This window comes from Lathamus discolor, chromosome Z (assembly GCF_037157495.1).
Source record: "Lathamus discolor isolate bLatDis1 chromosome Z, bLatDis1.hap1, whole genome shotgun sequence".
NCBI lineage: Eukaryota > Metazoa > Chordata > Aves > Psittaciformes > Psittacidae > Lathamus > Lathamus discolor.
The window spans coordinates 3,683,249-3,698,852 of NC_088909.1; the positions used below are offsets into that span (position 1 = coordinate 3,683,249).

The 15,604-nt window shown below is 54.9% G+C and overlaps 1 protein-coding gene across 10 annotated transcripts in view; it reads left to right on the forward strand.

Moving 5' to 3' along the window:
- The first annotated feature begins 950 nt into the window (after positions 1 to 950).
- The window catches only part of KIAA0513 (KIAA0513 ortholog), a 30,593-nt gene continuing 15,939 nt past the window's right edge, over positions 951 to 15,604 (forward strand). For 2 of the 10 annotated variants that reach the window (XM_065661912.1, XM_065661922.1), the window contains exons 1-3: positions 951 to 1,066; positions 2,025 to 2,194; positions 3,044 to 4,408. The gene's annotated coding sequence lies outside the window, so the exon portion shown is untranslated. Of the gene's footprint in view, positions 1,067 to 1,558; positions 1,979 to 2,007; positions 2,195 to 3,043; positions 4,409 to 6,033; positions 6,528 to 9,898; positions 9,924 to 13,342; positions 13,539 to 15,604 lie in introns of those variants that run through there. The other 8 variants (XM_065661916.1, XM_065661917.1, XM_065661913.1 and 5 more) reach the window with 8 other exon arrangements.

Sequence of the window (15,604 nt, forward strand, 5' to 3'; positions counted from 1 at the left end):
AGGTTAATTAGTACCAAGCTCTACGTGGCTAATTAAAGACTCCTGAGCTCTTTCTGCTGTTCCTTGGAGCTGTCAGCCTTTGGCTTGCTCACTGCCAGCTCCTGGGTCACCGAGGTTCTGTCCTGCGCTTTTGCGACCAGGATTTAATGTCACATCGCCCCCATTGAACCCCATTGAACAAGGGGGAATCACTCCCCCTTGTATCCAGGGTCCCCATCCGAATCTCCTCGCTCTAGGAAGCGCTGCAGCCGCTGCCGGGCTGTGCTGCTCCGCGTCCGCCAGGGGGCGCCCAGAGACTGGGCACGGACGCGCGTGGGCCAGTGCACCAGGGACCGGCCACCGAGGGGACCGGGGACCCCCGGAGCATCCGTACCCCCCGATGGGGACACTGGGGGCACCCACAGGGACCCAGCACCCTCAGGGTGCTCTGCCACTGGTCTCCATTTCTGCCCTAGGGGGACTTAGGGACTTTGGCTTTACCAACCTCCACGCCTGGAGGATGCCTGGTCCAGGGGGATGTGGGGATAACGCTTTCTCCCACCAACACCCAGTGGGAAGTGCTGAGCCGGTTAAGGAAGCACTGACCTCTCTGGGAACACAGCATAGGATGAACCAGAATGCTGGTGCGAAGGGCAAGGGAGGGTGATGGGAGTCTGTGGCCACCAGCCATTGTCTCTCTCTGGTTTATTCAATAAGTAGTTTGTTTGATGTGCTTCCTTCCCTGCTGCCTGCTCTGTCCCACTGTCCATCAGTTCAGGCTGCTGGGACAACCCCCAGTGCAAGCAGGGTCCAGGCTGGATGGAGCCAGAATGACAACAACGATGTTCCCATTGTGGAACAATGGTCTCTCATTGGGGCCCATGGGCTGCCCTGGGGTCAGACTGAGCGAAGTGCAAGCTGGAGCATCCCTGCTGCTCACCCACCAATGCACCCTTCCCCATGCGTTCCAGGTGAGCCGGTTCCCATCAACACATTCAGTCTGTCGCTTGCCAAGCCCACCTCAGCCGTGGCGAAGGTTTTGTGTTCAAAAGGAGCCATTGAGGATGCAGCTGCTTTAAACCTGTGTGTGAGTTCTCTCCCTGTCAGCCCTCACCTCTCACCTCTCTTGCAAATGCTCTTCTTTGTGGTTGGCTTCTCCCTGGGGCTTTTCTCACCTTCTCATCCCTCTCCTCACCTCCAGGAACCCAAATTAGTCACGGACTAGGGCAGGTCTCACAGCTCACCCTGGTGCCTGCAGTCACTGCTCTTCTCATGGAGCTCCATTTCATCCTGTGTCCCTCAACCCTCATTACTGTAATACCTGAGGCCCAGAGCAAGTGTCCTTCTGGCACTGACCTTGTTACCTGCTCCACTGCATTTATCCCACCCTTGCTCCCAGCATATTAGGAGGGTGATTTGCAGCCAACTGCCTGATATCCCTTAATCCCACCTGGAAGAAGGCAAGCTCCTGTTATCTGTCACTGCATCAGCAGTGCTAGGGCTGCCTGGCTCAGCCCCCTGCATGTTGCTGCTAATTAAAAACAAACGAGGAGGGGGATGGCTGGCAAATGATGCTGGATGGATCCGCTCCATTTAGGAGATCTGTGAGATGCTCGGATAAATAATGTGGAAATGTGATTTTCTGCCACTCTAGGAAGGAGAGGAGATGATGTGTGCCCCTTTCTGAGCATCTTGCTTGCTGCAGAGAGGAGAAACCTGCCCCCGCTGGGACCCTTCCCAAAGGCTCCCACACGGATAACGCGTTTGATTCATCCACGACCACATCTTGGCTCGTGCTGGTTTGTTAGGGAGAAGGTGCCAAATTGGCCTTCTACAGCACAGTGCCTGACACAAGGGCAGCTGGAGGCAATCACCAGCCGGGGGGGGAGCCTCCTCCTGTCCAAAACAAGCAGATAAGGGCAGCAATGAGGAAAAATAGGGCCGAGAGCCGGCAGGCAGCTGGGAACCAGGCAGCAGGGGCTGTACCCCGGCCCTCCCCGTACGTACAATTCCCCTCTCCCTCTTTGTTTTCTCTAATTGCACAGTGGGGCCTGCCGGGCACAGCCTGTTTCTTTACTCCACATTGGTACAAAGCTCCGTGGAATGGGGCTGGAACGTGCTGACCTGGGAATAAAGGCCGCAGGAGAGGGATAGAACCGGTTTCGGCTTCCTTGGGGAACAATGCTCGGCCTCTCAGCAGGACATGGCCATGATGGTAACTATGCTCTCGAGTGCTTTGCTCCCAGGGGGTATGGAAGGGCTGCTCCCATGGGAATGCTGCCCATGGAACAGAGTGGGATGTTTCCGCCCACCCCAGCTACCTCAGGGCATCCCTGAGCCCCTTGGGATGCATGGGAGGCGTTGGGGCAGCCCCGCAAACAGCCAGGGCAGGGGTCTGAGCTGATTTAATGCTTTTCTTTAAGCCCTTTGGGTGGGATCTTGACTTCTCCCACCTTCCATGGGTGCAAATCTCCTTTTGCAACCCTTTCCTTGCCTGCGGCTGCGTTGTTTCACATCTGAGAGGGCTCAAGGTGGAATTACAGCATCACAGACAAAGCCTTAATATAATCTTCCCTGCATGAACAGCGTTGTAGGGGGAAGACACAGAGAATGTTCTGCAGAGCGGGGCTTCCAATAAGGCAAGCTGCAGTTCAGGATGTACGCTGAATTGCTTCATCACCGCTCCTAATGGCTTAACCAACACGATCCATATTCATAAATCAAAACAGGAGCAGGAGCGACCTCTGTTCAGCTCTGCTGCCGAGCCGTGGTGCATCGAGAAACAAGGGCAGGTTATATATTGCAGGCAGCAGCTCTGTATATATCTTCTGCAGCTGCCACGACTTGGCCTTCGTATTAACTGAGCCTAAGGAGAGGCGATACAATCAGATCTGTCTGTTGGCGTCTGAAGGATTAGCTGAGTCAACCAGGAAAAAGCTGAGCTAATTTATTATGCTATTTTCAGTTCTGAAATGTACCGTGGATGTAATTTCACCCTCAATTACAGATCCCACCGTCCTACAGAACGTAATTATCAAAAACGTTCTTTTTCTGCTGTATTTAGTGTTTGGATTTGGGCACCGCGGCGGCAGCTCCGCAACCAAGGCTCGCTGATGAGACCTGGGAAGTGGAACCAGCAGAGACATGAAATGAATGGATCTGTTCTCTCCGGCCAAGGAAAACGTGGTGCAGGGGAGGAGAGTGTCACAGATGCGTTGGCAGAAGGACCTGGCAGACCATGCAGGGCCGGATCAGCTGCGGCTTCTTCTGCCCCTCTGAGGAAGGAGAATTCCCCATTTTCCACCCCGAAACCCTCAAAGTGTCATTGGAAAGCCCAGCACGAAGTCTGGCTTTTTGCAGCTGCCCTTTGGGTATCTTAAACGTGCTGGAGAGGGCATCTTCATCAGGGACTGTAGTGGTAGGACAAGGGGTGATGGGTTCAAACTGAAACAGGATTAGATCTAAGGCAGAAGCTCTTCCCTGTGAGGGTGCTGAGGCGCTGGCACAGGGTGCCCAGAGAAGCTGTGGCTGCCCCATCCCTGGCAGTGCTCAAGGCCAGGTTGGACACAGGGGCTTGGAGCAAGCTGCTCCAGTGGAAGGGGTCCCTGCCCGTGGCAGGGGTTGCAGCTGGATGATCTTAAGGTCTGTTCCGGCACAAACCATTCTATGGTTCTATCTCCCCCTATGAGGCAGGCGAGCATCCCTCAGTGCACCAGCCCAGATACCAGAGGGTACCCCTGGTTGGACCCCCCACAGCATCAAACCGTCCCCAAACTGCTGCGTGCCCTCCAGGACAGGCTCCCCATCAGCAGCAAGGGCAGAGCTGCCTCCCTGCCACAGCCAGCCCGGGCTCACAGTACCCAATGCCCTTCGGCATCTGCAGGTGGATGCGTTTCAGCCGCCCTGATTTAACTCCCCCTGCAAATCTGTGCTGGCAATGGCAACGCCACAGAGGGCCGGCTGCAGGGTGGTGCATTGAGGACATCTCCTAGGAAATAAACCACTTAAAGCGAAAAACCAACGAAAAAACCCCAGCAAAACACCCAAACCAAGGCGAACTGACGGGAATCGGCCGCTCTAACAAAAACTACCTCCGGTTCACCCAAAGTTTATCCCTTTGCTGGTGAGTTTGGCAGCGTTGGAGGAAACGGGCTTTGCAGGGGTCCCTGGGGGCTGCATGGCTGGCTGCATTCCCAGCCCAGCATGGATTGAGGCAGCAGCTCTGTGTGACGGAGGGGCCCAAAATAGAAACTTTACCGCGAGCGGGGAGGAATAATACTTTTCCTGCAGCCGTGCAATAGCCTTGAGGCTGCTAAGGTGGTGATAAGCGGTTGTTTGCCTGTGCTCTGGAGCAAGCGTGGTTTATCTCTTCCTTGTTCCAGACCTGGAGAGAAAAAGCCTGTCGATTCCGCTGCCGTGGGACCACCAGGTCTGTATTTTATCATTTCTCTATTCCAGCAGTGCCAGGAAACCTGATTTATATTACACAGCGCAAGGCTGGTGGCCCCGCTGCGCTCTTGGGTTAAAAGCCAGAAGGAGAAGGTGCAGGGGAGCTCTGCTGCTTTTTTTCTTGGAGGGGGGGGTGTTGGGGGGGGGCAGATCTGATCCTTTAATTCGTGGTGTTTTATTCACTGGGGGTGGGTCATGGATGCGGATGCTCCAGGATGCTCCCCCCCTAGAGCCGTGTTGTTCCGTGGCGCCAGGAGGAGGAAACGTTTGCAGCAGCCTGTACAAACAAGAGGCCCCAAGGAGGAAATGGCATGAGCCAGGCTGGGGAAAATCCCAACCTCCCTGTGCAAAGCCCAGGGCTCCAGGAGGGGATTAAACCGCAGACAAACCGGGATTCCCCTTTCCTCCTGTTCTGCCCCAAAACTGGTGCTTCCAGGTGAGGCGATGCCACTGCCTCGTGCAGGAGCGTGGTGGCAACAGGCAGCTTGAGTCTGGTGGGCAGGACAAAACCCGCACCCTCCATTAACGACCTATGTTAAATACTGAGCTAATTTGAGCTGGTTTATGAGCACACTGCTCGGGGTGATAACGTCTGTAGTAGTTCAGTGGCCGGTGGCCTCTTGCAGCAGCCACCCTGCACAGGTTTAAATGAGTTTTTCCCCTTTGTAAAACTCTGCAAATCCTTTACTTTTCCTTGCATCTGCCCTGAAGCATGGCTGATAAAACCAAAGACTTTCCCCAGCTTCAGCCCATCTCCAGGAAAGAAAATGATATTAAACTTAGAACAAATTACATTGCGCATTCGAGTGAGGATGCTCGAATGCATTTTCTTTTCCTAATGACAGAGGCAGTGGGAATTGCAGCACCATTAACTTCTCCTTTTGCCTCCTGCAAGTTGTCAGCAGCTCTCCCCCTCGCCTAGTAACTACCTCATCCAGTGGGTTGGATGCTCTGCTGTGGCCTCAGCACCTTTTGTATGAGCTCAGAGCTGGAAAACAACCACAGAGCCCAAGGAATCCTATGGGATGAAGCTGGGAGCAGCAGGGATGCAGGGTTTGCATCGAACTGTATAGGAGCCAGCCTGGCCCCAGCATCCAGGGCTGTTGCTTCCCATAGCGTTTCCTTCTGTTTTGTGCCTTTTGAACCTTTTTGGGCTTCTCACTGGTGGTGGAGGGCGGGAGATGGGGAGATGCCAGGCTTTAAACTGCTTCCAGCCTGGAGGAGGATCAGCCCTGCTGCTGGCTCTTGGAGTGGGAAACTGCTGCTCGGAGGGCGATAAACATTATTAGATGTCAGGGAGAAATAAACCTGCTGCTTTTTTCCTGTTTTCTGGGGCTTTTTTTGCTGGTTTCTGGGTTTTTTTCCTCTATTTTCTGGGTTTTTTTTTTCCTTTTTTCCCTGGTTGGTTTGTCAGCGCTTTGTGCTGTATTTGAAGTAATGGGAGACGGGGACCAGGGTACCAGAGTGGCTGCATCAGGTCATCCCATTGACCCTGGGTATAAGATTTGGGTTAATCCTTGAGCATTGGCCATGGGTCAGGGCCCTGCAGACAAAGGGCAGATTTAAATCAGTGTATTCCATTCACAGGCACAGCCTCCGAAGGGTCCGCATGTGTTTGGGCTCACACTGGGCTATGGGATGCATCCATTCACCCCTGCCTGCTTCCATTGCTCCAACCCTTTCCCAAGTGCTGGTGGCAGTAGTGCAGGCTCCGTTGGCCTCTGCCACACCTCGCCTCCCAGCACCGTGCCCTCGTGGCTCTGGCAGCAGCAACAGGTCTTTCCAGTCCTGCCCTGGGCTGCATTTTGGCACACAGTCCCTTCCGGAGCTCCCATTGCGGCTCTTGGGCACGTCTGCAGCGGGGCGTCAACTAGGGAGGGGGAAAAGCACCCGATGCGTCACTGGCTCCCTTTATGTTGGTAGTTGTAGCTTTAAATAAGCATTAAGGACCAGTAAATGCTTGCAGGGCTATCCCTGTAACATCAGGCTGTGTCCGCACCATATCGAGATCACTGGGGCTCACAGAACATCACCTTCTACCAGCTGCTTCCTGCCTGTTGGAAGGAGCATCCCCGGCACCCAGCACCCGTGGGGTGAAGGTAAAAGTCAAACTGGTGCTTGGAGCAACATGGGGAGCAGGCTGGGGCTCCCAGAGGGTGGGCATCCCCCTGTGGCATGGCTGCATCCCAAAGCCATGATGGAGTCTGCCGGGTCTGCATCCCACATGGCAAAAGAAGGTGTGGGATGGGGAAAGTTGTCAAATTTGATGTCATCTGGGGACCACGCAGGTTTTCTGGATGGCGAGCAGGATGAGCCACAGGATCAATGGCCAGTGATCACAGTGCCGATCCCAAATCACGGCATCTCCCTGGCTCCCTGTCGGATGCTCATCCATGGCACCACTGCGACGCTTTTCCCTGTGTTTCCACCTCCGCCGCGCCGCTGCCTGGCTCTCCATGTTAACAGATGGCTGGAGTGACAATTACTGCCTGTATTTATAAATTCCTTGTTGGGCTGTTATCCGGCATGTGATAGAGCTTTACACAAACAGAGAGCCGGGAGTCACTGCTGGCTGTTGTAACTGGAAAGGAAATTATATGGCACAAAGCACTTCAAAAGAGCATGATGGGGAAGCAGCTTTGGTGGGTGCATGTGAAATGAGTTTGGTTTGCATAGACATTGGTGTGAGTGGCACCGTCTAACTGGCATCGCATCCCATCCCATCCCGTTGCTGCATTGCAAGGCTGCTTTTCATGGCTCCTGGAGCTAATTTAATTGCTTTTCTCCTCTTTCTGGTTATCACGCTCATGAATTTGGAAGCTCTTAATGCAAAACAATTAGGGATGGGATTCCCTGGGGATGGAGTGATTTCCTGTCTGGAAATGCAACGTGTCTTTTATCCTCCCTGTCCCTGCCTGCTTGATGCTGGGTACCAAGTGCTGCTGGTTGGGAAGGTTGATGGTGATGGCTGATGCTGCAGGCAGCACAGTGACGGTTGCAGAGGATGCTGGTGATGTTACAGTTAAATCAGCCATCCCTTGGGAATGATAACTGGGAACGCAGGGTGGTCTGTGGTGAGGTTACACCTAAGCAGAGGATGGGTGAGCTGGCCTGCTTAGGAATCTGCGTCTTTGTCAGGATGTTGGGATACAAGCAGGAAAACAGCATTCGGTCCTTTGCCAGCATGTTGTGCCCTGAGCATTCGTGTTACTGAGCTCAAGTCATCCGCACCACCTTGCTGGTGACCTTCCCTTTGGTGCTGCAGCTGCCAGCATCTCCTGAGCATCCACGGAGCTGCTCACGTCTGAACACCCTGAGGACCATAGGGCTGCCACAGGCTCCCCTGTCCCTTGTGTGGGGCGGCAACAGAGGACCCCGCTGTGGCTGGGTTTAAGGTGATATTTAACCATGGCTTGTCATCCTTTCTAGCCACCGAGCAAGGGGAGGGAGAAGGGACATAAAACACAGGAGCTGCGGTTGCAGGTGATGCAGGTGTCAGCAAGCAGCATGTTCTGGGGAGGCTGGCGGAGGCACCACGGGGTTTTTCCCAGCATCAAGCTGCCCACACCACCTTTCCTGACACCTGGAATTCGCACAAGCTGAGGTGATGGGTTCAGACTGAAACAGGGGAAGTTTAGATTGGATATAAGGAGGAAGTTCTTTACTGTGAGGGTGGTGAGGCACTGGAATGGGTTGCCCAAGGAAGTTGTGAATGCTTCATCCCTTGTGGTGTTCAAGGCCAGGCTGGACAGGGCTTGGGTGCCATGGTTGAGTGTGAGGTGTCCCTGCCCATGGGTTGGAACTGGATGATCTTAAGGTCCGTTCCAACCCAAACCATTCCATCTTTCTATCCACCACACTGAGGCCCCTTCTACTCCTTAGGGAGCCACCGCACAGCACGTCCCCATTGCCTCCCCACTGATGTCCCCATCGCCACCCCAGCCCTGTGGCACTGCTGGCACACAGCTGAGCTGCCCCTTTGCGCTCCCATCACTGCTGTTTGCTCCTCGCCCATCCCAGCTGCCTCGCATGGGCAGGAGGGATCAAAACCACCTTTGTTCCTCCCAGCTCCGTCGCTGCCAGCACTCCCCGGGTGGTTTGCCCTGCTCCCATGGGCTGGTTTGCAGGGAAGGGGAAGGACAAAGAGCAGCATTCGGGGGGACTGTTTAACCTGCAGGTGCAGCCGGAGCTCTTGCCTCGCCGTGCGGCCAGCAATGGTGCCAGCAACACCCACATGGGCCCCAGCTATTTCTGTATTAAGTGTTGGATGGAGCCAAACGTGATCCGGGTGTGTTTGCAGGGAAAGCAGAGGGGGAGCAGCCCCGCTCCTGTTTCTCGAGCTCGTGTCAGCCCGGCCATCTGCGTCTCAATGGGAAGGGAGTTATAAATAGGTTCTGCTGCTTTCCTTTCCCATGGCAATAACTTCCCAGATGACTGAGGGTAATTACAACACCTTGGTCCCATCTCCTTGATGCCCGCCTCCCTTGCTGAGCTTGTGATGGGGCAGATGTTTGCTGAGAGGACCCCAGGGAGACATGGAGAGGCTTTTCCCTCCCTAGAGAACTCAGCATCAAGGAGGTGCGTGTCTTTGGCTGCTCTGCTTTGCTCAGCAGGGAGGTAAGGGGTGGCTGGCGATGCAGCCGTGTCACCCTGATGCGGGTCCAGCCATGGGGTGGTCCCATGTGGGGCAGAGCATCACTGGAACCGAGGTGAGGAGTGTGTGCTCTGGCATCTTCTGCTCTGCGTGGATAACGCACCAAATTCCTGTAGTCTGGGGTTCGTTTCATCACCTGGATCCCATCTGTGATTTACTGGCAAAGCTGGAAGTCAGCACAGGGATCACCCCCTCTGGTTATTCTGCTGTGTCTGGTTAAGGTGGAGAAACCCCTGTGTTTCAAACACATAAACACCCAGCAAAGGGGAAGGTGCTTGGTTGCATCCAGCCCGTTTACAGCCGGTGCAAAGGGAGGTTTCCCATGCCTGAGCCAGTGTTGTGCCATGGATGTGATGTGCAGCAATGTGTAAAGCCGGGAGTGCAGTCAGATCCCTGTTGTTAGTCCCTTTCCTAAGCAAGGAAGAGGAAGCTCCGGTGACCTCTGCATTAGATTCAACCAGCAATAAGGAAACGAGAGGATTTTCCCAACCGTTGTGCAAACAGGGGTGTTTGGTATGGGAGGGTCCAAGTTAATGCCATAAACCAGATTGGATTAGGACGGATTTGCAGAAGGACAGACTGGAAGAGCGGCTTATTTAGGTTTTTAGCAGCCGTGTCACAACTATACTTGGTGTTGCAACACACTGTTGCGTTGCATGCTCACATTGGGGTGCTGGCTTTGAGGGCTCAGTGAGCAGCGGGGCTGGGCACAGGGGAGATGGTGTTGGGTGGCCAAGGGAGGGAGGGATTGGAAGAACACTGCTAAATAAGCATCAGGAACCTGACATCTTCCTTGTCTTGTGAGTCTGAACCAAGTCCCTTACCCATGAGATCACAGCGGGTGAGTACCCATTAGGGTTTGGATGGTTTCATACTGTTGTGGGTCTTTCAACGTGAGTTAATCCATCGTTATGCATGTGGCTCTGTGGTGTGGAAGTGCCTTGTTGTCCCTGTCCTGCTCCATGCGCTTTTGCTGTGCTCATCAGCATGACGCTGCCCAGGCTGCAGCAAAGGGGCTGCCCTCTCCTGTGGGGCTCAGCCTACAGGCTGACCCCATAGTGTTTCCATGCAGGACCTGTGCTTTGGGCCTGTTATCAGTGTTTTCACCTCATTCCTCCCTGCTCTTGCTCCGCTCCATTCTTTACAGTGGGATTTTGCATCACATCGTTCTGTCTTTGAAACCCCATCTCCTTTCCGGAGCTGTCGCTGCCTTCCCCTATGCCTCGTGCCCAGCCCTGCTCTCCTGGGCTGCCTTTTGCTCAAGGGTGTGAAGCAAAACATTGCCCAATTCTTTAGTAACTTCCACAGAAGAGGTGCTTCCCCTTGCAGCTGCCTGCTAGGAGGGATGTCACCCTCTGCTCAGCACCGATTCCCCCCTCCTGGTGCTGGAGAACCACAAGGCAGATGTGAGCTTGGCTGTCTCACGGCGCCCGCCTACTGCTGGAGTCGTGCCGTGTTGGGATCAGGGAAGGAAAATAGGCCACTTATCGTGTGCGACAGACACAGCCACCCCCGGAGCCTTTTGTCTGTGAGGAGAGGGATGCAGTGATGAATATCCACGTCAGTCCGGGGGCAGAGGCAGCTCTCAATGTGCGATGATGCAGCTGGGCATCATCGTCTGTGTATGCTTGCAGGATGCCTGTAAACGCACCATGGAGGGAGGTGGATGCTGGAGGGTGGATGAGGCTGCAAGTGTGGGGAGCAGTGGGAGATGGTTCCTGGCTGAGGATGGAGATGGGGAGAGGGGTTGTTCCCATATGAGGGTGTTTGGGGGGGGAACCTCCATGGAGACGCTTCCATGAGCTGTTTGGGAAGTCTTGAATATCTCATATGTTCTCGTATGTCCAGAAGAGGGTCATGAGGATCCAGAGGAGGCCACGAGGATGATCAGGGGCTGGAGCACCTCCTGTATGAAGACAGGCTGAGGAAGTTGGGGCTGTTCAGCCTGGAGAAGAGAAGGCTGCGTGGAGACCTCAGAGCAGCCTTCCAGTACCTGAAGGGGGCCTATAGGGATGCTGGGGAGGGACTCTTCATCAGGGACTGTAGTGACAGGACAAGGGGTAACGGGTTCAAACTGAAACAGGGGAAGTTTAGATTGGATATAAGGAGGAAGTTCTTTACTGTGAGGGTACTGAGGTGCTGGCATAGGGTGACCAAACAAGTGGTGAATGCTCCGTCCTTGGCAGTGTTCAAGGCCAGGCTGTACAGAGCCTTGGGTGACATGGTTTAGTGTGAGGGCAGGGGGATTGTAACTGGGTGATCTTAAGGTCCCTTCCAACCTAAACGAGTCTATGTTTCATATGGGTGCAGGTGGGTCCATAACTCCAGGAGACGTAGATGGAGAGGGACTGCCCTGGTCCTTGGCTGCTTCCAGGGCAGGCAGTGTGCCATGGCCAAGTCCCATGGTGGATGCTTTCCTGGCATCCTGGGGTCTCTCCTTTCTTCAATCAGGCAAATCATTCCTGGGTTACCAAACCAGGCGGAGCAGGCACAAAACTGCCCATCTCCCATCCCAGTGCTGGAGGCTGGGTTCAATTCAGTGCCAGGAACATGTGTGTTCCAGGGGCTTCCTTCTCCCATGCTCCAGTGCAAAACCCAGGTCAACAACAGCAGCCACAGACAAAACCCCAACCTCTGACCTTCAAGTTGTGCTTTAATGATTGGGCATCCACATGAAAGCCCAACCAAGTGGAAGGCAGCAAACCCCTCATTGTGGTGTTACATAAAAACTGTGGATCTGGGGTGCGTTTTTACATGTCATTTGCCATTTCTGAAATCTGGCTTAATTATAATAATCACCCTCAGCAGACAGGCAATTAGTAACGCTCTTGTATTTCTGCTGAGCTCAAACATTGTGTCACAAATGCGTTGCTTCCTCTGTGGGCTGACGATGATGAGTGTGTGGGGCGGGCAGCATCCCCTCTGCATAGGGTTGAAAGGGGCATTGAGCAGTTCCATGCTAACTGGCAGCATCTGAGCTCTCCAGATGAGGATGCTCCATGGCAGGAGTGACTCACCCATCTCCTGTGTAGCTTGAAAGGACTAAAAAAGGCATGCGGAGGCTTTCGACTCTCTCCCTAGAGTGCCCTTGTGCAGCAGCAGCTGGGCTTGGACAGGCGTTGCCAGGGATGCTGCAGTCCCAGCGATATTTCCTTGGGTTCATACAATTTGCTGCTCTTGGACCATCTCCCCATGGCATCTCCTAGCTGAGAAGATGCTGCTGTTACAGCCAAGCCAGTTTTTTGCTCCCCACTGGTGGCAGAACAGGACTGACTGTTGCTGCTGGTCCTGTGGGGTGTGCTGGGTCAGGGATCGCTGTGTTCTTGCCCATAGTGACGCGCGGATACAGGAGTATGAAAAGAGGCTCTGCTCTGAGTTGAGGTGATGCTGGAGCAGGGAGGATAAGCAGGACCAGGGGTACAATGCTGACACAGGGGGTTTCCAGCCTCCCCTCACTGTCATGGGTAGTACAGCAGAGCTGGGGGAGGCTGTAGCTCCCCCAGAGCACCCCACTTTGGAGAGAGCCATTGCGTTAATGTCAACAGTGGCTTGACCAAGTGACAAGGTCCTTTTGGGATGGCTGAATGCCCTAACAGGACCTGGCAGAAGGTGGAGGGGTTAGTGGCCTTCTTTACTGCTTCTCTTCGCATCAGAGACTCCCCATCAGTGTGAGCACTCCCAAGCTGCCACCCAGGCATGCAACACCCTCACTGGGACATCCATCACAGGGGGCTTGTCCTTCCCCTCTCTCCCATCTCTTGCCATGAAACTCCTGGAACCTTTTCCCTAACGGTGCCAGGGGAAAAGCCGGACTCTGGCAGCACTACCCTCCAGGTGAGCCATAATTCACTGAAGCACAGCCCTTGTCCTGTCAACTGCACCAGCTGCCCTCACCCGGTTTCTCCTCCCCAATGGGGCTTTTTCCTCCCCCTGATCAAAACTCGCACTTTTTGTTCCTGGAGTGCCTTACTGTGGGGAGGAGCGGAGCAGGTAACTCAATCTGCAGGGCTGTGAGCGATGGGGGGTGTTTAAATACCAGCTAAAAGTGATGTGAAGGGATGAAAAACTCTTGATGGGGAGCACGCCGAACCTGCCTTCATAGGTTGGATGCTGCGCGCTCAATGGCTTGTGCAGGCTGATTTGGGGGTGTCGGGTGACGGGCTCGGTGCGGGCATCCCGCCGCACAAGCGCTGTGGCGAGGGGAAAGGAGCTCGCCCGGCCGTGAAAACTGTGTCGGAATTACACAATGAGCCGCTTCCCTTCCCGCTGCTCCGAGGCGGAGCGGCAGCGCTCTGCGCGCAGCCGTGCGTGCTGCGTGGGTACCAGCGATGCGCCTGAGCTCCGCAGGGAGCGACCGCACCGGCCCCGCGCCGCCGGGCTCCCGGTGCGCCGGACACGGGGGGTACGGCCCCGACGGATGCCGCTGACAACGGTGCGAGGAGGGCCCTGCGTGCAGGTAAAGGAGAGGGTAGGAAGGGAGGGCAGCATCCGGACGGAGTCCGCTGTGACCCTGCGTGAGGACAGGCCCGGGGGGCATGGGCCCCCCCGCTGAGGTTTAACCCGTTCTCTTTCCCCATCTCCTGCAAGGAGGAGTTGGACTTTGCTGTAGGATCAGCCTGCGGGTTGGATGCATTCATCCTCCTGGGGTAGGATGGGTGCCCTGCGGGTCCCTGCGCTCCTTCATCAAAAGGCTGCATCTTTAACCATGGAGGCTGGAGGCAGTGTTTCCCATGGGAATACGGGGCTGAGCGTGTTTGGGGAAGGGAAGCTCATGTCCAACGTACCGGCTGGCCCCTCAGCATTCCGACGTGAAAACTGGGTGAATGCTGGAATTGCAGAATAAACAGCTCCAGTTTCAGGGCTCCCTGGAGATGTGTGTGCACGGCAAGGGAGGGGGGACAGTGAAAGCTATGCTGCTTTGCAAGTGTTAAAGGAGAAGCTGCTGCTCGGCACAAAAGCTGCTCTTACACAGCACAGGTCTATTCAAGAGATATTTAATTCCCTTCTGAAGTCCAGGCAAATGGGGAGCTGCCATATGGTGTCTGATGGCAGCGGAGGAAAAAGGGCTTTTTGCATAGCAGGGCAAGGTGGGAGCTTGCAGGGCTTCAGATCGTCTTGAAACAGCTCCGTTATTAAGGCTGAACGAGCTGGGTCTGTAGAGCGACCCATGTGGGTTAATGCTGCCTTGGGGAGGCAAAGGGCCCTGCTTGTGGCCAGCACCACGGAGGTGATGATGAGGCCTAGCATCCAGGGTATTACTTTCATTAAGTTGCAGAGGCTGTAACTTCTCTGCCCTGTGAGCGGCTGAGCAGCGTCAGGATAACATGGCTGTGCCTTGAGGAGGATGCATCTTACACCCTGATAGAACAGGGAGCATGTCCTGGCTGCCGCACAGGGAGCAGAGCAGGTCTGCATAGGGACAAGCAGACTCACAGAGGGGGAATTTCAGCTGCCCTGGCTCCCAGGGCTTGTTTAAACAAGGAGGTTCGGGCATTCAGGTGTTTATGGAACACTTTGAGAAGAGGGGTAGGTGCTGTGCTTCTGTATTCAGGGTGGTTTGAGGGATCTGGCACTCAAGGGGTCAGCATCCCTCAGCCATGACCCAGCTGCCCAGGTGTTCACACTGCAGGAGGGACAGCAGGGAACAAGACTGACCAGTTCCCCATGAGGAAACAGGCCGTTCCCTTAGAGCACAGGGAGTTTTCCTTGGCAGAAACAAAGCTTTGTCCAGGGTACCTTTGCAGAGCCCGTCCAGGCTGGCCCAGCGCCCACCAGGGCACTTCCCACTGGTGCCGAGGTGCTGTGCCAGCACAGACCCGTGGATGCAATGGAGGAGAGAGGCTGCTCAGTCTCCTTACCGGGATCTGGATGCACTCCCTATGCACAGGAAGGATGGGACAAGTGGAGCTCTGTGGTGAGCTGCAGCGTGGAAAGGTGCCAGTACTGAGCAATGGCTCTTTGCTGTCACGCCAGCAGCAGTGACTCCCCATATCATCCCCTGCATCCAGGCTGCATCCTCTCCAGGGCAGCAGGACGGTCAGTGGGAGGACGATAGCAACGCATCATCCCCCTTCCTGCGTGTTAGGAAGCACATGTCCCCTGACATGGCTGGAAAATGGAGACATAGGGTATGTCCTACAGGACTTCATTGTGTCTTGCCCCTTCCCTGGAGCAGCATCTCTGGTGGGGATGCAAACGGGCTGGATGTCCACAGGCACTTTCAGAGCCATTGCACTAAGTGTCCGTGCGCATCTCAGTGAGCAGAGGGACTGGAGGGTGCAATGCTGCAGCTATGAGAAGATAGGCAGAGGTTCCTTCATTTTAATTACAGTATTTAATCACCCCTGAAGGCTCCGGGCTGCAGCACCATCTCTGTGTAGGAGACAGATGCGAGTGTGGGTTCGAGCACTGTCATGATACATGATGCACCCACGGCCTGAGCTGGTAACACTGATTAGTGGAGTTTGTCATCCATCTCTGGTGACTGAGTGGGCTGGGGAGCAATGAGCCACAGACTGGCTG